Source organism: Pomacea canaliculata, linkage group LG1 (genome assembly GCF_003073045.1).
Source record: "Pomacea canaliculata isolate SZHN2017 linkage group LG1, ASM307304v1, whole genome shotgun sequence".
Taxonomy (NCBI): Eukaryota; Metazoa; Mollusca; class Gastropoda; order Architaenioglossa; family Ampullariidae; genus Pomacea; species Pomacea canaliculata.
The window spans coordinates 30,878,226-30,899,552 of NC_037590.1; the positions used below are offsets into that span (position 1 = coordinate 30,878,226).

A 21,327-nucleotide genomic window follows, 5' to 3' on the forward strand; every position below is an offset into this window, starting at 1 on the left:
GTAAGATGGTCAAAATCTTCCTTCTTCGTAAAGTTCATCCATATTTTGCACCTGTTGTAATGATTTTTTCAATATATTAATAACAAATCTTTTTTATAACACCTCACCCCAGTGGCGAATGCCTTAAATGAAAATACTATAACAAATTTAAATAGGTTTGTAATCAGATAAGTGAGAATTCATCACACAGTTTCACAGTATAATCAGTAAAGTCGTTTTAATAATCATAGAAATCGAGCAAACGCGTTATAGTAGACTGCTCTCAACTACAGTAGACACTTATAGATCGTAATTTGAGAATAAATTTGTAGCTTACCTCTCTTCGTCCTTTGGGAAACTGTGGAAACGTTTTTCTTTTGAGGTTGATTTAAATCTGGCGTTCTGACAGTTAATTGCAGAACAAAATTGCCCACCTTGCCTCAGACGATCGTCTAATTGTGCCGTGTTGTTTCGTAGCATCACGTTACGAAAGATAACTCTAACCGACGAGTTTTCCCGCGGTCACGAGTGAACCCTCTCTACATCTACATCTAAGCTCTCTGGTTGAACCACGCTAGTGCAGGTCCGGAAATCCCGTAGAGGGTGTGTAGTCTATGAATGAGTGGTCGTTGGTGTCGAATGCTCATTCTGACGAAACTCTCTGGAAAAGTAGTTGGTCCTGAAAAGGACCTTAAAAAAATTCCAGGCAATAATGTTCTGATTATATTTTTTTTTCAATGTTAATTTTAACTATTGAGAGAAAATATTTTTCAATCACTCAGCGCTATTGATTCTGCTGCTGATGGCCTCTTTTTCTTTCTTGTCTCCTGGCGACACCACTCGGGACAGACGTTGTTGTTGTTGACGTTGTCGTCTGCGACGTGGTCCTGCTGGAACCCGGCGTCGCCACGTCCAGAGAGACTTGGGAGTTGTTCTGGGCTCTGGGGGCTGTCACGCCTACACGCTCCTCACTGTGCTGGACGATCCATCCGTCAGCACCCGCCTGCTGTAAGGACATCTCGAACTGTGCATTCGTCATATTTGGCAGATCTCTCTGGAGTTCTTTCTTCAAAGCAGCTTTTGGGACGGTTTCTTCTGTTCTTAATCCTTTCAACCGCCTGGACGATCTTGATATGTTTGTCGGTTGAGATCTTGCGGCATCCATCTTCTCCTGCTGTCTCAATGAGCTGAGACAGTCTTTGCATCAAACTTCGTTCCTTTTATACAAAAGATCCCTCCCAACACTGACGTAACGCTGCTGTCCTAGTAACCGAAGATATGGGTGTTTTTTTTGTTTTTAATTTAACGTGGCTTAATATAAAAACTTGAACTTCGTATAATTGGTGCATGCCGGAAAATCTATTTTCCAGAATTGTTGACCTTATTGAATATTTCGGTAATTGTACAGATTTTTAGGTTGGCCATGTGAGTTGCAGAATTGAGCTACACATCCATTGACTCCATGGAATCATGACGTCTGGTCTATGGCAACACAAAGTAAAACCCTTATTATTGCTAAGCGACCTGCCGCTGTACAACTGCTATTTTTAACTATTGAGAGAAAATATTTTCAATCACTCAGCGCTATTGATTCTGCTGCTGATGGCCTCTTTTTCTTTCTTATCTCCTACACCACTCGGGACAGACGTTGTTGTGACGTTGTGTCCTGCGACGTGGTCCTGCTGGAACCCGGCGTCGCCACGTCCAGAGAGACTTGGGAGTTGTTCTCGCTCTGGGCTGTCACGCCTACACGCTCCTCACTGTGCTGGACGATCCATCCGTCAGACTCGCCTGCTGTAAGGACATCTCGAACTGTGCATTCGTCATATTTGGCAGATCTCTCTGGAGTTCTTTCTTCAAAGCAGCTTTTGGGACGGTTCTTCTGTTCTTAATCCTTTCAACCGCCTGGACATCTGATTGTTGTGGGTTGAGATCTTGCGGCATCCATCTTCTCCTGCTGTCTCAATGAGCTGAGACAGTCTTTGCATCAAACTTCGTTCCTTTTATACAAAAGATCCCTCCCAACACTGACGTAACGCTGCTGTCCTAGTAACCGAAGATAGGGTGTTTTTTTGTTTTTAATTTAACGTGGCTTAATATAAAAACTTGAACTTCGTATAATTGGTGCATGCCGGAAAATCTATTTTCCAGAATTGTTGACCGTATTGAATATTTCGGTAATTGTACAGATTTTTAGGTTGCCATGTGAGTTGCAGAATGAGCTACACATCCATGACTCCATGGAAATCAATGACGTCGTGGTCTATGGCAACACCAAGTAAAACCACTTATTATTGCTAAGCGACCTGCCGCTGTACAGACGCTATTTTAACTATTGAGAGAAAATATTTTTCAATCACTCAGCGCTATTGATTCTGCTGCTGATGGCCTCTTTTTCTTTCTTGTCTCCTGGCGACACCACTCGGGACAGACGTTGTTGTTGTTGACGTTGTCGTCTGCGACGTGGTCCTGCTGGAACCCGGCGTCGCCACGTCCAGAGAGACTTGGGAGTTGTTCTGGGCTCTGGGGGCTGTCACGCCTACACGCTCCTCACTGTGCTGGACGATCCATCCGTCAGCACCCGCCTGCTGTAAGGACATCTCGAACTGTGCATTCGTCATATTTGGCAGATCTCTCTGGAGTTCTTTCTTCAAAGCAGCTTTTGGGACGGTTCTTCTGTTCTTAATCCTTTCAACCGCCTGGACGATCTGATATGTTGTGAATCTTTGCGGCATCCATCTTCTCCTGCTGTCTCAATGAGCTGAGACAGTCTTTGCATCAAAACTCGTTCCTTTTATACAAAAGATCCCAACACTGACGTAACGCTGCTGTTCTAGTAACCGAAGATATGGGTGTTTTGTTTTTTAATTTAACGTGGGCTTAATATAAAAAAACTTCGTATAATTGGTGCATGCGGAAATCTATTTTCCAGAATTGTTCGATTTGAATATTGATTTCGGTAATTGTACAGATTTTTAGGTTGCCATGTGAGTTGCAGAATGAGCTACACATCCATGACTCCATGGAAATCAATGACGTCGTGGTCTATGGCAACACCAAGTAAAACCACTTATTATTGCTAAGCGACCTGCCGCTGTACAGACGCTATTTTAACTATTGAGAGAAAATATTTTTCAATCACTCAGCGCTATTGATTCTGCTGCTGATGGCCTCTTTTTCTTTCTTGTCTCCTGGCGACACCACTCGGGACAGACGTTGTTGTTGTTGACGTTGTCGTCTGCGACGTGGTCCTGCTGGAACCCGGCGTCGCCACGTCCAGAGAGACTTGGGAGTTGTTCTGGGCTCTGGGGGCTGTCACGCCTACACGCTCCTCACTGTGCTGGACGATCCATCCGTCAGCACCCGCCTGCTGTAAGGACATCTCGAACTGTGCATTCGTCATATTTGGCAGATCTCTCTGGAGTTCTTTCTTCAAAGCAGCTTTTGGGACGGTTCTTCTGTTCTTAATCCTTTCAACCGCCTGGACGATCTGATATGTTGTGGGTTGAGATCTTGCGGCATCCATCTTCTCCTGCTGTCTCAATGAGCTGAGACAGTCTTTGCATCAAACTTCGTTCCTTTTATACAAAAGATCCCTCCCAACACTGACGTAACGCTGCTGTCCTAGTAACCGAAGATAGGGGTGTTTTTTTGTTTTTAATTTAACGTGGCTTAATATAAAAACTTGAACTTCGTATAATTGTGCATGCCGGAAAATCTATTTTCCAGAATTGTTGACCGTATTGAATATTCGGTAATTGTACAGATTTTTAGGTTGCCATGTGAGTTTGCAAGAATGAGCTACACATCCATGACTCCATGGAAATCAATGACGTCGTGGTCTATGGCAACACCAAGTAAACCACTTATTATTGCTAAGCGACCTGCCGCTGTACAGACGCTATTTTAACTATTGAGAGAAAATATTTCAATCACTCAGCGCTATTGATTCTGCTGCTGATGGCCTCTTTTTCTTTCTTGTCTCCTGGCGACACCACTCGGGACAGACGTTGTTGTTGTTGACGTTGTCGTCTGCGACGTGGTCCTGCTGGAACCCGGCGTCGCCACGTCCAGAGAGACTTGGGAGTTGTTCTGGGCTCTGGGGGCTGTCACGCCTACACGCTCCTCACTGTGCTGGACGATCCATCCGTCAGCACCCGCCTGCTGTAAGGACATCTCGAACTGTGCATTCGTCATATTTGGCAGATCTCTCTGGAGTTCTTTCTTCAAAGCAGCTTTTGGGACGGTTCTTCTGTTCTTAATCCTTTCAACCGCCTGGACGATCTGATATGTTGTGGGTTGAGATCTTGCGGCATCCATCTTCTCCTGCTGTCTCAATGAGCTGAGACAGTCTTTGCATCAAACTTCGTTCCTTTTATACAAAAGATCCCTCCCAACACTGACGTAACGCTGCTGTCCTAGTAACCGAAGATATGGGTGTTTTTTTGTTTTTAATTTAAACGTGGCTTAATATAAAAACTTGAACTTCGTATAATTGGTGCATGCCGGAAATCTATTTTCCAGAATTGTTTGACCGTATTGAATATTTCGGTAATTGTACAGAATTTTTAGGTTGCCATGTGAGTTGCAGAATGAGCTACACATCCATGACTCCATGGAAATCAATGACGTCGTGGTCTATGGCAAACACCAAGTAAAAACCCACTTATTATTGCTAAGCGACCTGCCGCTGTACAGACGCTATTTTAACTATTGAGAGAAAATATTTTTTCAATCACTCAGCGCTATTGATTCTGCTGCTGATGGCCTCTTTTTCTTTCTTGTCTCCTGGCGACACCACTGCGGGACAGACGTTGTTGTTGTTGACGTTGTCGTCCTGCGACGTGGTCCTGCTGGAACCCGGCGTCGCCACGTCCAGAGAGACTTGGGAGTTGTTCTGGGCTCTGGGGCTGTCACGCCTACACGCTCCTCACTGTGCTGGACGATCCATCCGTCAGCACCGCCTGCTGCTAAGGACATCTCGAACTGTGCATTCGTCATATTTGGCAGATCTCTCTGGAGTTCTTTCTTCAAAGCACCTTTTGGGACGGTTCTTCTGTTCTTAATCCTTTCAACCGCCTGGACGATCTGATATGTTGTGGGTTGAGATCTTGCGGCATCCATCTTCTCCTGCTGTCTCAATGAGCTGAGACAGTCTTTGCATCAAACTTCGTTCCTTTTATACAAAAGATCCCTCCCAACACTGACGTAACGCTGCTGTCCTAGTAACCGAAGATAGGGGTGTTTTTTTGTTTTTAATTTAACGTGGCTTAATATAAAAACTTGAACTTCGTATAATTGGTGCATGCCGGAAAATCTATTTTCCAGAATTGTTGACCGTATTGAATATTTCGGTAATTGTACAGATTTTTAGGTTGCCATGTGAGTTGCAGAATGAGCTACACATCCATGACTCCATGGAAATCAATGACGTCGTGGTCTATGGCAACACCAAGTAAAACCACTTATTATTGCTAAGCGACCTGCCGCTGTACAGACGCTGTAGTTACTATGGTGATGGTTTCTGCGAAACTGCGCCTAATGATTCACACTTTTTCATCACGCGAATGGTTGAACAAAAATATGGTAACTATAAAACAGATCTGAAAATTAGAGATCTTTTGTACGTAAAGCGTTACGAGTCTGGCAAAAGACGCCATATAAATGTTTTATTATCATCATCAATATTAACATTATTAAAATATGGTGACAAAAAACTTAGGACGTAATAAAATCAACAATTATATGTTGATGTGGATTTTATTCAGGCCACAGAATCATGCATCTCGATCTTTCGCGCTATGGAAATATGAATTTTTGTAAGGTCCTTGTCTACCTGAAAAATAAAATAAAAAATAAAAACTGAAAATAAAAATAAAATGATTGCAGATAAACCACGAACTAAATATACGTCCGTGGATAATTAAAGTAATTAAAAAATTAGTTTTGTAAAGCACATTCAGCCTATCGTTATTAAGGAAAATGCATATTTAAATTCACTTATTCTAAAATGTTTTCTCAGTCTTATCCTTTAGACTTAAAAACCCTGATCAGGGTCCAGATTGCCCAAGTATGGGTATGCATGCAGTTATTAAAGTACAAGCATATTGTGGCCTAAAGTGAGCTGCTGGACTGTTGCCATTAGCTCCGGCTTTGTATGTTCAGAGTTTGAGGAATCCTTTCACCCAAATCCATTGCACAAGATGAGTTGTTTTTTCCCCTCATTCCATCACAAGGCTATTTTTAGCAGTTTTTCTATAATCTGGCATTTGCATTAGGAAAGGGAAAAATGAGACCACCGCAGTTCCATACGACGGTCAATACAATAACAGATTTGTATTTCTATTTGCTTATTAAAGTCCATGATAACATTACTCCATCGGTTCAGTAACTAGCGCAAGTTATGACAGCTCACGAACAGTCACAATTAAAACAAACAATGTTGTGTACACAAGACTGTTTTTCTCAGAATCTGTTATCTGCTTGCCAGCAGTTTCGTTGTAGTAAGCACATAAACATGTTAGAGAGAGAGAGACAATCTGCATAGCTGAAGATGATTTGTTGCATTTTGAAACTTTTCGCAGTACAGAGCCAAACAAAATAGTCCCACGATCGGTAACAAATTATTATTTTCAGTTGTATGTACAGGGTACAGATCTGTAGGTTAGATTATACAGACCAAGGTTGAGAGCACTCTGACATTACCGTTAAAGCAGCAAAGGCTTTAGTCACAATTAAAAAAATTACTTGAGGTCATGTCGTGGAGAGTGAATGTCGCAACCATTCTTCCTCCCACCTCTATTCTATCGTGTTCACTCACTCTCTCATTTCTCTTTTTCTTTTCAGATCACTCTTTTTCCTTTGATCTGTTCTTCCTTTGTCTGACAAGATGATAATATTATTGATTTGAAACACACTTGCTCCTTACAATGCAATGGAAGTTGCAGGTATAAAGATCGACGCTGAGTAGCAGTGGAGGACAAATAGTACAAATGAAAGGACAAAAAGCAGGGAATTAAGAACCCGCCCCCCTGGTATTTATGGCCGTGTAATTGTAAACACAACGTTTACATGTTTGAGATCAATGAGGCTACGATTCCATCTCTCTCTCACAATAATACTGATGGGCATCATTGTTCATATTGACTGTGTGTGATCATGGCGTGTATGTATAATGGTAGTAATGACACGTATTTATACTGAAGGAAGTAATATTTTATTGATTAAGACTTATTTATACTGATCATGACTTGTAGTTCAAAGGATAGTAATAAAACCTGTTTACAAAAATACTCATTTTTTTTTTGTCTTCCATAGGGCAATTACGTGGTTTACAGTTGTTAATGACATCTTTGCACACTCATACCCACTACACAAATCAACATCAGCCAGACCCATAAAATAAAGCAATCACAATTCTCTATCTCTCTTCTTCATCTGTATCAAAACCTTTGAATGCTTTCAGAAGCTTTCTAACCAACTTAAACACCTATTACCAACACTGACAAATTGAACATTTACCATCTGTTACTTAAGAAATAGGATAAAATTTAAATTCCTATAAATTCTGACATCAAACCCTATCTTTGTACATATCCCAATTTTTCCCTTTTGTTTTAATGCCTTTGTTTTGTAACAGTGCAGTGTTTCAATTTCATCTATTCAGATCGAGGGGTAGATGTAAAGAAAGGATAAAATTTGCTTTTTCTGTTATCTTCATAAATAAAGATTTGTCATTCATCTCTTTCTCTCTCTCTCACCCCCCCACCCCAACACACACAATCATTTAAAATCAGTGTGGCCTAAACAAAAGGACTGCCTCTTCCTGTTTATGTTTATACCGATAGCTATTATAACATCATTTCTTTTCTTGGCTTTGAATCTGTGCTTGGTGAATTGTCTGCAGCATTCAGTGAATGAACTAATATTGTTTAGCATGTTCATTGTTTTGTTAGGCTTTTTTAAAATAAAAACAACATATATAAATTCGACCTTCCTTGTTTGGGTTTTCTGAGATTCCTTATTTAAAGATAGTTTACAATGTGTATGTGGTAATCATGCAGGTCCATTCAAGAAGATGCCAGATGGAATTTGCGTTGAACTTGTCATTAGACAAAAGCAGTGTTGTAAATTATCTTGCATGTAAAAAAAAAAGGTTTGAAATGTAAAATGGTGGCCTTGCAGTCAACTAAAATAAAAAAATTAATATTTGGCAGGTTGGTAAATTTTTAAAACAATTAACAAAGTTGGCTGTGAAAGACTCATTTCCAAGGAAGAGCACTTATTAAGTGGAAAGAAATGAAGTTTTAAATTATAAGCGTAATATCCATATTGTACTTTTCTCATGAACATTTTAAAGACTTTTTGGCAGTGTGGTTCTATGGGTGTATAACATTTGCTGCAACACCCGAACACAATTTTATGTACAATTAATCTTCTCATACCACTTTATCATGCATAAAATAAACCACTTTTGTTGTTATGCATATATATTTTTATATTTTAGTCACTGTAATGATGCGTAATTTGATTACAGATATTATGATGCAACATTTTTATTTTCTTACAAAAGTGACACTGATGGAATGCACATCATCTATTATGACAAAGTTCATGAGCTAAGTTTTGTTTTATGTTTTGCTTTGTATTTTGTATCTGCATCTCAGTAGTTTGTTTTCTTGCATTACCATTTCATCAGCAGATTTTATTCCACATGATCTTTACTGTTATTTTCTCTCACAAATTTGCTGTCAAGATCCAACTTTACCAACAAAGTTTACAGAAATTTAATAAAGAACCAAACATATCTACATTTTTTCCATATGTGTTTATTCAATATTCATATCTAAAATCTTTATAGCTCTTTACACAGTGCAATTATACAAAGAGCATTAAAATTACAAGCTTCTATATGTACCTTTATACGCATCAAATATTTGGATCCACTTGTGGAGTTTGTCCAAAAAAGTCAAACTACAATCGTCTCATGCAAAATATCATTCAACATTTTTGACAGATGTGATCACCACAGTGATAATTTAACATTTATATAGAACTTTTTTGAATAATCTGTTCAGAGCACTTCAAAGTAATGATATACAGAAGTCAACTAATTAGCCAACAACCATACACCCATATTCACGCTTAACATACATGTTCACTTCTACAACAGACACCTGCTCATACACAAAGGAAGTACAGACGCGTGTTATGCACGCTCATGGTCAGGACAAGGTTTTAGTGAAGTCACTGTTCTGAATAGACACGTTTTGAATTTAGACTTAAAGGTGCTAAGATATGATACAATATTTTTTTAATGATTAAGGCTTCTGGCCCCATTTCATGGGTGGCAGGGGGGAACTGGTGTTTTACGCCAAGCCAGCAACCAAGGCTATATATCACGGCAAGGCAGCCAGCAACTAAGGCTATGTCATGGCAAGGCAGTCAGCCCTGAAAGCAGATGCCTCATGAACATACCCGAGACGAGAGATGAACCCAGAATAGCCAACCTACACTGTATTAGTGAAAGGCATTATTTCCAGGGGGGTACCAATTGATAATACACAATGTATAATACATTAATTTAATCATGAGTGCCTTCTACTGGTGCATGTATAATACACATGGTATAAATACAGACATACATCAACCCATTAGAATCATGTATAATGCACATGGTGTAAATACAGACATGCATCAAACCATTACAATCATGCATATGCATATATACACAGATATGTAAATAGTCAATAGAATTATGTATAAGCACAAACATGCACAGGTACAAGTATGGGTATGCATTAAACCATTTGACACCATACAGTTATGTAAACACACCGGTACAAATACCAATATTAATCATAGTTCATCCTGTAATCAACATTTATTAACTTGTATACCCATTCTAAACTTTACCAATCTCTTATGCCTCTGCCTTTCAGCCACACAAGATAATTGCTTAAAATAATATTATTGAATGTATTATATGGAAAATATCTTGAAATGCTTTGAATATCATGTTACTGCTGGTGGTGACAGCTAGTCTACCAGTCTGTTTCAGGATTTGTAATAAATTTATCATCTCCAGCGCCTTGACATTCCTTTACCATGCCAAAATCATATTTATACTAAGATATATTTATACAAAGATATCATATAACCATGTTAACATGTTCTCTTGTTTTGTTTGTGTAGTAGTGATATCATTAAATAGGCTTTCCTTTGGATTCTTTCTTCACTGTGCCATTCTTAGCAGATGGAGCAAATAATCCAATATACCGGACTGATGCATTAACAAAAGAAATCTACCATGTCTGCAAGTTAGATGTTCCTGTTACGACAGTCTAGATTTTACATTATGTTTGAAATTGCTAAAAACATTCTTTTCTTTTAAACCACTTCTTAGTAACACACTTCATAGTTTCTTAAAATCATATCAAACGCCTGACAAAAAGTCTATGAAAGCAACTCACAGTTTTTTTATGATTAAGTAGCTGCTTCTGAATTAAACCATTGTTTAGTAGGGACAGGACATACAGTTGAAGGTTTTAAAAGCAGTTAAGTTTTCTTTTAGGCATCTCACTAACTAAAGCATTTTATGGTTGTCTTTTTCCTTTTAAAACAGTTTTTTTGTAGTTTCCTTGTATTACAGATATTTCTTTCTATCTTCATCAGACGTGATGTGCAAAATTTCTTAAGAGTTAACTCACTCATAATGTATTAACTGCCCCTTTTGTTCTGACAACTGAAACTGACCAGCAGTTTCCTACTTTCTCTCATGTATACATACTGAAATCTGCTTGTGTCCGAAAAGTCAAAACAGCTATTAAAACAGGCCTTACAGCTCCTCTGCAACCTTGAAGGCAATGATGGTTCTGGTGGGTCTCAAAAAAATTTACATACATGATCTATTAATGAAGAGTGTAACTGGAAAACTTAAACAACTTCCTCATTTTCTCTTCTGGTTTATAAAAATTCCTGTAATATGTTTCAAACATTAATGGACATCACTCCGGATGAGCAAGTAGTTGTTTCAATATGCACACCCTGATGCACAGGGTGCATAAATATTTGAAACAGCTGAGAAATGGTTTTCATAGATGCTACTGGCAATTTAGACAGAAACCATTGTAGGGTGTTTCTTTTGTTGATTCACAGTTGTGCTGGAGGACTTCCACTGGGAGTCATTGTTGTTTTTGTACTTAAAAATTTAGTTTGTTGTAACTACTATTATTTCACATCTAACGTAAAATGTAATGTTAATTATCCACCATGTTGTATTTGTATTTTTACCTTTTCCTTTTAAGGTAATCAGGTGTATGAGTTTTTGAGAACATTTATTAAAATCCAATATATAAGTCTCAGTTGTGCTGGCTGGAACAGACTATAAATCAGTACAAGAAAAAAGGGAGAAAGCTTTGGCTTTACATACATTACACAATGATATTGACAATGGTCATGCGCGGCCTTGTGATTTTCTTACACCTTATGTGAAAATGTTTTTTTTACTCCTTTATAATATCTTTAGTTTGAGTTACATACTTTTTACGTCTACTTTTGTCTAGATGTTAGTGTAAACTTCCTCAACTGACAAAAAAGATTCATAGAAAAATTTACCTGTATACATAATCTCGATCAGGACTTACAGCTCTGTCAGCAGAGATGTAAACATAATCATCACCATGTTCCAACTGTAGGTCATATTTATACATTTCTAAAGCAGCACTTGGTGCATAGCCCTGTAACATCAGCTGTTCTAGACGTAACTTTGTTGTTTCAGACACATCTCTGTGCTTGATAGCTGAGGCTGCAATGATGGCATGGTTGTGACAGTGATTTATTTGTACGAGGGCAGGATAATCTGCTAGATGACTGTCAGATGACCTATAAAAACAGATAAAGAAATGCAAAACAGTTTAACATATGACACATAAAACAAAAAGAAATGTACACATATTAAATAAAAAGAAGAAACAGAAATACAAGTAAAAAAAATGACAAAACATTATTTTACAGAAGTATCTATGTTTGAGTGTTTGAGAAAGTATGTCAGCCACATTTAATAGGTTGTTACTATAGTTTTGTGCACGCCAATTCTTTTTCAAAAGGAGCGCTAGTCCTTACCTGCTTTTCCTTTTGAAGCCATCAGAATCAAAAATGTTAGTCTGATAAAGTGTCAGACATGTTGTGGCAGTGTTCTTTGAGCCTTTCCGAGCATCAGCAGTTGATGATCTAGGCTGAGTGGAGTGCTGACACCTGTACATCACCTAGATAAAACAAGACCCACAAAAGGAAGCAACAAAAGTAGAATCCCGAGTCTTTGTGCTTGGCAAAGGCCATCTAGAACCTTGATATTCATGAATATAATGTATTGTCTCGGCCCCAAAATATTTATATTATGATAGCCCCAGATGGTATTTGATTCTAGAACTCAAAGTTGTTAGCAAGTGCACTTAATTATATTACACTTAATGAGTATAGCATCCTATCAAAATTAAGACTAAGCTGACCACGATTAAAAATTGCAAATACTGTTTGTTCAGTGGTAATGACCTAATGTTTAATGTGATGCTATTAAAAGATTACACATTTGAAGGACAGAATATACCAGTATGGCAAAAGTGTTAATGTCAATACCTATGAGTTGTCTATGAAATGCAAATGACAAATCATTCATATTACCTTGTAGATGATCTTAGTTGACAGAGAAGGGTATGTTCACTTGATTCTCAAAGTAACTTTTGAAGACTCCTGAAAGCTGTTCTTCCACTTTTGCACATCATCTTTGGAAAACAGGTTAATTCTCACAGTAGCCTAAAATGATCATTAGCACCACTGGTCACAAGCATTAGGACAAGTGCACTAGGATCTACATCACTACTTAAGCATAGAGATGTTTACAAGTGATTGGTTAGTAAATGAGGAAAAAATAACATTAAAGCAACCTTTTACTTGTGACGCCCCCCTGACGAACAAAGGTACGTCCGCGCGCCCTCCTTAGCCAGCAATGTCAGCTAATTTCACTAATACCGGTATAAGAAACTTTAAAAGAAATGACCACCAGAATTAATGTGACCGATGGCGCTGATCTTGTGCAGTTCATAATAGACAGACTGACAGACAGTCGTAACTTGTTTAGCAAGAATCATATCCGCAGTGACAATGAATACCAGATTCCTGATGGAGTACGCAAAGGTGATGCCTATCATTTGTGTATCATCAGCATATGATTGACGAGAAATGTTGTGAGACTGGATGCAAGATATACAGAATGAACAGAACTGGGCCGAATACTGAGGCTTGAGGAAAGAAAAAAGTGAAACAGAAATTGAAGCAGAGAGAGAGAGATGTTGGACCATCAATAAACACAGTCTGCTTCCTATCAGGAGTTGAACCACGCTAGTGCAGGTCCGGAAATCCCGTAGAGGGTGTGTAGTCTATGAATGAGCAGAGCGTGGTCGTTGGTGTCGAATGCTCATTCTGACGAAACTCTCTGGAAAAGTAGTTGGTCCTGAAAAGGACCTTAAAAAAATTCCAGGCAATAATGTTCTGATTATATTTGTCTAATTTCAATTTTTCTTTTTTGAATGCTCATTTGACGATATCTCTGGAAAAGTGGTAGGTCCTGAAAAGGACCTTCAAAAAAATTTCAGGCAATAATGTTCTGATTATATATTTTTTTTCAATGTTAATTTGAACTATTGAGAGAATTCAGTCCCTCAGCGCTGGTGATTCTGCTGCTGATGGGATCTTTTTCTTTCTTGTATCCTGGCGACACCACTCGGGACAGACGTCGTCTGCGACGTGGTCCTGCTGGAACCCGGCGTCGCCACGTCCAGAGAGACTTGGGAGTCGTTTTGGGTTCTGGAGGCTGTTACGCCTAAACGCTCTTCTGTCTGCCGGACGATCCAACCGTCAGCTTCCGCCTGCTGCAATGCCAGGTCGAGCTGCTCTTCTGTCATCTCCCGAATATCCCTTTGAAGTTCTTTCTTCAAAGCAGCTTTTGGGACGGTTCTTCTGTTCTTAATTCTTTCCACCGCCTGGACGATCTGATAGGTAGTTGGTCTTGATGATCTGGCGGTGTAGCAGGATGAATCGTTGACTATGACCCGTTGAAGCGAGCTCTGCGCATGCGTAGCTACCATTTCCTGCGCATGCGCTGTCCGATACTCGCGTTTCGTCAGGTAAAAAGCAGGATGAACAGTTGATCTTCACCTGTTCAATCTCCATGAGCTGAGACAGTCTTGCATGAAACTTCGTTCCTTTTATACAAAAGATCCCTCCCAACACTGACGTAACGCTGCTGTCCTAGTAACCGAAGATAGGGGTGGTTTTTTTTTTTAATTTAACGTGGCTTAATATAAAAACTTGAACTTCGTATAATGGTGCATAATCTATTTTCCAGAATTGTTGACCGTATTGAAAATTTTTAGGTTGCCATGTGAGTTGCAGAATGAGCTACACATCCATGACTCCATGGAATTCAATGACGTCGTGGTCTATGGCAACACCAAGTAAAACCACTTATTATTGCTAAGCGACCTGCCGCTGTACAGACGACTAGTTACTATGGTGATGGTTTCTGCGAAACTGCGCCTAATAATTCACACTTTTTCATCACGCGAATGGTTGAACAAAAATATGGTAACTATAAAACAGATCTGAAAATTAGAGATCTTTTGTACGTAAAGCGTTACGAGTCTGGCAAAAGACGCCATATAAATGTTTTATTATCATCAATATTAACATTATTAAAATATGGTGACAAAAAACTTAGGACGTAATAAAATCAACAATTGGCCCCCACTAAGAACTAGTGTAAATGCATTGAATATGTTTTATCGGCAGTATATTATAGTCATAGCATTATAAAGCATGACATTTACACACATGATAAGGAAGACATATTTTGAATGTTTTATTTAAAAACAAAATTCAGTTATTATAGCATTATAAATATAGAACTAATTAATACGTTGGGTTTTTTTTTAACCACTTTTGCTACTTTCGTTATTTCATCTAACTTAATTAATGGTCTTCATGTTTTAATATTGTTGATAGCCATAGTGAATGGCTACTTTAAAGCATACCTATACCATTCTCATACTTTTCACTGTTCCTTTTTTATTTAAAATTATTGTTAATGTTTTCCTGTTTCTTCACATTTAGCACTAAATAAAGTTTGTGGTACCACGATGACTGATTGTATATATAATTGTTTGCATATATGCAAACTTTAAAAGTACAAAATCATGAACAGCACAAAGGAATATGCTTATTTCTTTAAATAATTCACAAAAAGTGATGCTTTTTAAGCACCACTTAAACATGGTATTCATTCTTGTTGTAGCATGATGGTTGAGTGCCAAGCAAGTGGTTAAGCACCAAAAATAAATTTTTAAAAATTGTCAAAGACCAAAATATTTTAGTACCGAGTAGTTCAAGTGCTGAGATTCCACTGGATTGTCTTTCTCAGTATGGTTGACAAACCTCAAAAGGGTTTGTGAGGTTTGTGTTTGGTGGGTAGTCTTATTGCATGTTGATGGTACCAGCAACAACACGGGAGTGGAGGACTGTAATTTTTTGCATCTGCTCAATTTTGTGAATGGCTCCAGCTGCTTTCTATCACTGAGATCTATTTTCTAAGAGTCTGTAGACAGGATAAATATGTATTTATCATTTGAGAAATGATATTTAAGTTCAGACCAAATGAAAAATTGGAATTCTAGACTCAACAGTTATCTATTGTGCTGTATTTTTGTCATTTTGCAGATTAGTATCTGAAATCAACAATGCCTAGAAGCGGAAGAGGAAAGTGTTTGTACTATCAAAGACAATGGAAGGAAGGGTAAGGCCCGTAAGGTGCGATGTTCTGTAAAGGAGTACCGAGACCTCGTGAGGTCTATAGACTCACTACAAGGCAATAGACCCAGCATCATTCAACAGGAGGAGCATGAAGCCAGAATCATTCAACAGGAGGAGCAAGAACCCAGTGTAACCTTTCCACTTGAAACCAGTATGTGAAAAACTAAATTACCATTGTATCTAGGAATGTCAATAATTGTACTATATATATATGTTAATTGAATATATGTATTCGGTGAATAGTATACTTAATAAGGAATAATTAAGGAATAATTAATTATCCTGCATATTCCTCACACCAGAGTATTTTACATCCATAGCTGTATTTTCTCATGTTTATCATTCCATAGCTTCATCTTCATGAATAATTAAAGCATAAATTAATGGATGACACATGGTAATCTGGTGCACAAAGAGCCAGTTTATTGTATTTTCTCAGTGATGTATTGGAAGTCATAGTTTATTTAAATGAGACAGAGACAGACAACCTTAGCTATCATTCTAAATTAGAATAATAAAAGTATGGTAAACTTCATTAGTCACAAATATTCATAGAACATTATTAATACTTATATAAATTAGATTTGTATAGAATTTTTACTTACACTGAGGGGTATAACAGTTGTTAGTAATATTAGATGATGCTCTGCATAATAATTCATAAAAGTTGGCAGAATAAAATGCAATGCTGTCACATAACAACTGTCAGTTGTTGGGCGTAAGTAGGATATATCATAAGCATTTTGATCAACAGTGCTTTGAACATGCAAATTTCTTTAAGAACTATTTCCAAGTGGAATAATTTTCTATAGTTGGATGTAGAGCACTGAAGAGATTGACAATCTGTTTTAATGGGTGCTCTTTTAAATTATATTTTACCTGTGCTATTAACTATGCACTATTAACAGATGAATCTGAGGTGGCAGAACCTATAGCAGCCACAAAAAAAGGGCAGTAAACGAGGCAGAAGGATGGAGAAAAATACGATCTGATCTGGCTGTTGCCCGGATGGAAGGATTTTGTCCTGCTTCAAACCAATGTTCCTCATGTGGCTCTTCTGAGGTTCCCGAAATCATATGGTGTCCTGACTGTGGACCCAACACTCTGTATTGCATGATGTGTAATGAGAATATCCACCGCATGGTAATGTACCATCAGGCGTATGTATGGAAAAATGTAAGTACTAAATGTATAACATTCGTGAAAGTATATTGATTGTAAATCTTAGCCTATTGGAATGCATTACACTGTTAGCGCTGTGTATGCTTAAACTGTAATTCAAATATTAATAAACACTATACAGATAACTGCTACATTGAAAATATTAAATTAGCTTGCATAGCTGTATACATATTTTTTCCTGCAGTTACAGAACATAACTTATTTTTTGTCTATCTGATAATTTGCTTATGTTTATTTTTTTTTCAGGATGTTTATATGTTTGTGCCCCTTATTAAAGAAACAACCCTCATCCATGAACACTCATGTGACAGCATATACTCTCGTCAAATAAGAGTTTTTGATGCATTGGGTATGTGTATTTAGCAGCAGCAGTATAAGAAGTACATTATGTAGGGGAAATAAAGCAAACCCAGGAACTATTTGCTTCTCAAAAAAGTTCCTTTATGCCATCAGGTCCCTCAAGGACTCCTTGCAAACATTACAATATACAATATATGACATTCTAGTGTTTAAACCAATAATTTCCAATGGTATCTTCAATGCCTCAGGATTTTTCAATGGCATTCACCTTATTGAAGACTGCATTTGTAGAAAAGGATTGATCATACTTAACAAGGAGCTAGAGTGGTAAAATGCTTTCATAAAGGTATGTTGGCCCAGTTAAATGATCCTATTCAGACTATTGGATAAATGATATGTTGTTGCAGGGAGACAGCATAAAGTAAAATCCCATTTCTGCCAGTGTGAGCCAGAAGCTGTTACCTTAGTTAGAAGGGGATTATGGCCAGCAACACCCAAACAGCCAGAAACAGCCAGAAACAGCCTTCACGATAACACTGATGGAGCTAGGGCGAATGCTACAGCTTGAAGGTCAATTATCTCTGCAAAAGTTTTGCTTTGCCTTAAAAAGAAGAACTACTTTCCTACCTCCTCACACAACTGACTGCAGAGACCTCTACCTGGCACTGGGTAATAATTTATGTAGTACATTATGTGAAACTGCATTATCATTTATAAATAGTATCATTTGTACTGAAAATTAATGGATGCCAAATTTGTTTATACCACTGACTGATTTTTTGAAGCTTGTCATTGGATATTTGCAGTTAGTTTAAGTGCCAAGAAAAAGTATTTTAGTTTGCAAATATATTGTTTTCAGGAAACGCACTAACTGAATTCCATCATCATCAAGTGTCGTGCCTTGAGATGGCACATTCTCCAGACATTGTGGGCAAGAACTGCCCAGTATGTACATTGGTATGTGTACTCCTGAACTGTCGGCTAGATGTCTGTATTAGTGCCAATTAGTCATTGCTTAAACAGGATTTATTACACATTTCTTTGCATTTAGGTTTCAACTGCTTTGCTAGCTACAAGATTTTTTTCAATCATTATGGGTTTAGATTTTTAGTAAGGCAGACATTTGTTTAAAATAAATCATTAAAGCAGGATTTAGGGAAATGTAAAAAAGAAAAAAAAAGGTAGATACTGATCATTATGTTCAATTAACTGTTTTAAGTGGCTCAGTAGTGCTGGCCCCGTCAAAGCATTTATCTCAGTTCACATCTACACACTGTCTGGTTTTATCTTCTCCTCTCTCTCTGGTTGTACATTCCTCTAACCAGACTTCTGCCACTATATTTGCTAGAATTCTATGCTGACTGCCTTCAAAGCATTAGTAAAACATACATTTTTTTTGCTTCCATATGTGGGTGTGGGTGTGGGTGGATGTTGCTCATGTGTTTAACAGTTTCGCAAAATTATGCATCATGAATGCCTGTAGCAAGAACTGGTGCTTTACAGATACATTTATGATTATATCAAGATTACCATTTAATGATATATTTATGGTAGAAACCTGAAAGGTCTGTCGTCTCTCAGTATGCAAGATTTACAGTCTTTAGTCCAGATGACAGTGTCAGGGACTTCGTTAATAATCACTGCCAAGCAGTTTCAAAATCTGTCCCTGAATCATCAGTGAGTGCAGTATTTTAGTTCCATTTAATTTTAATTGGTTGCTAAAACAGTATAGTTAACAGTACTGCGTAGCAACCAATCTAATCATAAAATGAAAGAAGTAACATTTTTACCATTATTACATATTGATATGTAAGAGGTTTCTATCAGTTTCTATCAATGATAAGTTCGAATACACCAGATAATTGTCTTCTGTGATAATTTATCAACTGAAATGTTTATTTTTAATAATATGAATTTTGTTGTTCTGTTATGAATATCAACATTATTATTTTATGTACAATGTTCTTACTTTCAGGAGTGCTCAGACTTTCAGGCTGGTGACATGGTTAGGGCTAAAAATTAAAGTGCAAATCTGGATATAAAAGGAGTGTTTGGCTCTGTGTGTCACCATGGATTTCCCCTCTATTTTGTGAACATGGAGCATGGCGAAAGGTAATTTATGAATATTAGTAATGAATATAACAGTACACATAGATCTAGTATATAACATGTTATTAATTTTAGAAGTTGTTTCAGATTTGCATATCCAGTCTATATTATGAAGCAGATTGCTTCAAGGCAGGTTGGTGCTACAAATGAAAAGCAGATTGTCATGTATGATATTGCCTGTAGACTGCAAGCTCATCTTGGGGTATGTAAAACACCAGTTGAATCTTATAGGTGTTTCAGATAAAATAAACTGACATTGTTTTGTATGTTATTGGTATTGTCTGTAGCATGGTATTGGTTTTATAAAAAAAACACCTGCATGGTGGTTTACACCAGGTGTATAATGACACCAAAGTTAAGTGATGATTATTATGTACTATATTTTAGTTGGTTTCTTATTTTGGAGAAGACAGAGTTTATAAATATGTACTACTGAATGATTACATCATATATCTTAAGGCGTGATAAAAATGTGTTGAGTTGGAGCTGTAGCTTTGTATATTTAGCCTTATTGTTTTATTTGCGGACATAACAGCATTCCAAGCGAAATTACTACTCTTCATTCAGCAGGCGGGAAGGATGGAGCTTGTCCACTTCCCAACGTGTGCATCTCTACGTCAGGATCAGCAGCAACAAATGTCTTTCCCCAAAGAAAGAATGATAGAACTTTTGGGGCTCTTGAAGGATAATTTCAGTGAAAGATTTAAGGATTTTCATGATTTGAAGGATGAAATACGTCTCTTCAAAAATCCATTTGCGGCAGATGTGTCAAGTGCCCCGACAGACCTGCAACTGGAACTGATTGACTTGCAAAGCCAGACATCCCTACTTGACAAATTTCGAGCGATGCAGACAATTGCTTTCTACGCAGTGTTGCCTGCAGAAACTTTTCCAAATCTCAGAAAACAAGCGTTAAGGATGATCATGATGTTCACAAGTACTTATGTGTGTGAACAAACGTTTTCAGTGATGAAACGGGCGAAACCCGTCTTACATAATCGCCTCGCAGACGAACATTTCGATTCAGTGCTCAGACTTGGTGTTTCTTCGATGCAGCCAGACATTCAGAAGCTGGTTTCGGAAAAGCAGCTTCAAATATCCCACTAAGTACAACTTTTTTTCTAATAAAAATGGTATGTTCTATTTTTTTTTTAATTTTTTTTTTGTTTGTAATTTTTGCGGTGAAGCGGCCCGCGACACGCGTGTCGGAATTGAATATGGCCCGCAGGCCGAAAAAGGTTGTGCATCACTGATTTAGACTATATATGATTTATGTAAAGCGCTATGAGGAAATCTTTGGAAAGGTGCTATATTTAGTTTATTTCTTTTTATGCCTTGAAGAGCAAGGGCCGCAACACCTATACCTTCCCAGCAGACCTGGTTTTTGGGCTGCTGCCTTCATTTGGGCTATATAAATCCTTATTATTATTAATACTATTACCCAACTGGAAGATTTTACATGATCATAGATTTTTTGCCTTATATATTTTAGTTTCAGTTTTATTAAAAGTGTTTAAGTGTCAGTGGAAAAATATTCCATCAAATAACCATACTTGTTTGGTAAGTTTCAAAAGGGTTTCTCCCTAAAGGTGATTTTGCATTATGGAGGTAGGGGTAGGGGAAGGAGGATGGTAGAGATGAGAGAAGAAACTGGAGCACCCAGAGAAAACCCCCACCAAGAATTGGTTACTTTTAGATGTTAACAAAATTTACTGTCATCTTTAAAAGATTTTATATTATCATTTTTCATCATCCAGCTATAGTCTACTGAAGTATTTGTGTTTCATCTGAGGTGAACATTTGATATAACATTCTTGCTTCTTAATTGCTTTTCCCCCTGATGACAAAGGACTTAACTCAATAGAGAATTAATTCTGCTTCTGAATTCCTTCC

General features: G+C 37.7%; 2 long non-coding RNA genes across 18 annotated transcripts; one reads left to right on the plus strand and one right to left on the minus strand.

Annotated features, from left to right (window-relative positions):
• The first annotated feature begins 1,360 nt into the window (after nt 1–1,360).
• On the plus strand, nt 1,361–20,206 carry LOC112573463. Of its 17 annotated transcripts, none has more exons than XR_003101240.1 (11): nt 2,093–2,176; nt 14,412–14,622; nt 15,751–15,994; nt 16,752–17,019; nt 17,272–17,374; nt 17,733–17,994; nt 18,185–18,282; nt 18,880–19,002; nt 19,301–19,437; nt 19,522–19,636; nt 19,970–20,206. It is a non-coding gene; the product is annotated as an uncharacterized LOC112573463 (long non-coding RNA). The 17 variants fall into 17 exon arrangements; XR_003101241.1 differs by having other exon boundaries at nt 18,185–18,270; XR_003101227.1 differs by lacking the exons at nt 2,093–2,176; nt 18,880–19,002 and adding an exon at nt 1,361–1,395.
• On the minus strand, nt 8,792–14,099 carry LOC112573494. Its single transcript, XR_003101243.1, has 3 exons — nt 12,661–14,099; nt 12,103–12,245; nt 8,792–11,862 (listed from the first exon to the last, which is right to left on the minus strand). It is a non-coding gene; the product is annotated as an uncharacterized LOC112573494 (long non-coding RNA).
• Nucleotides 20,207–21,327: the final 1,121 nt, after the last annotated feature.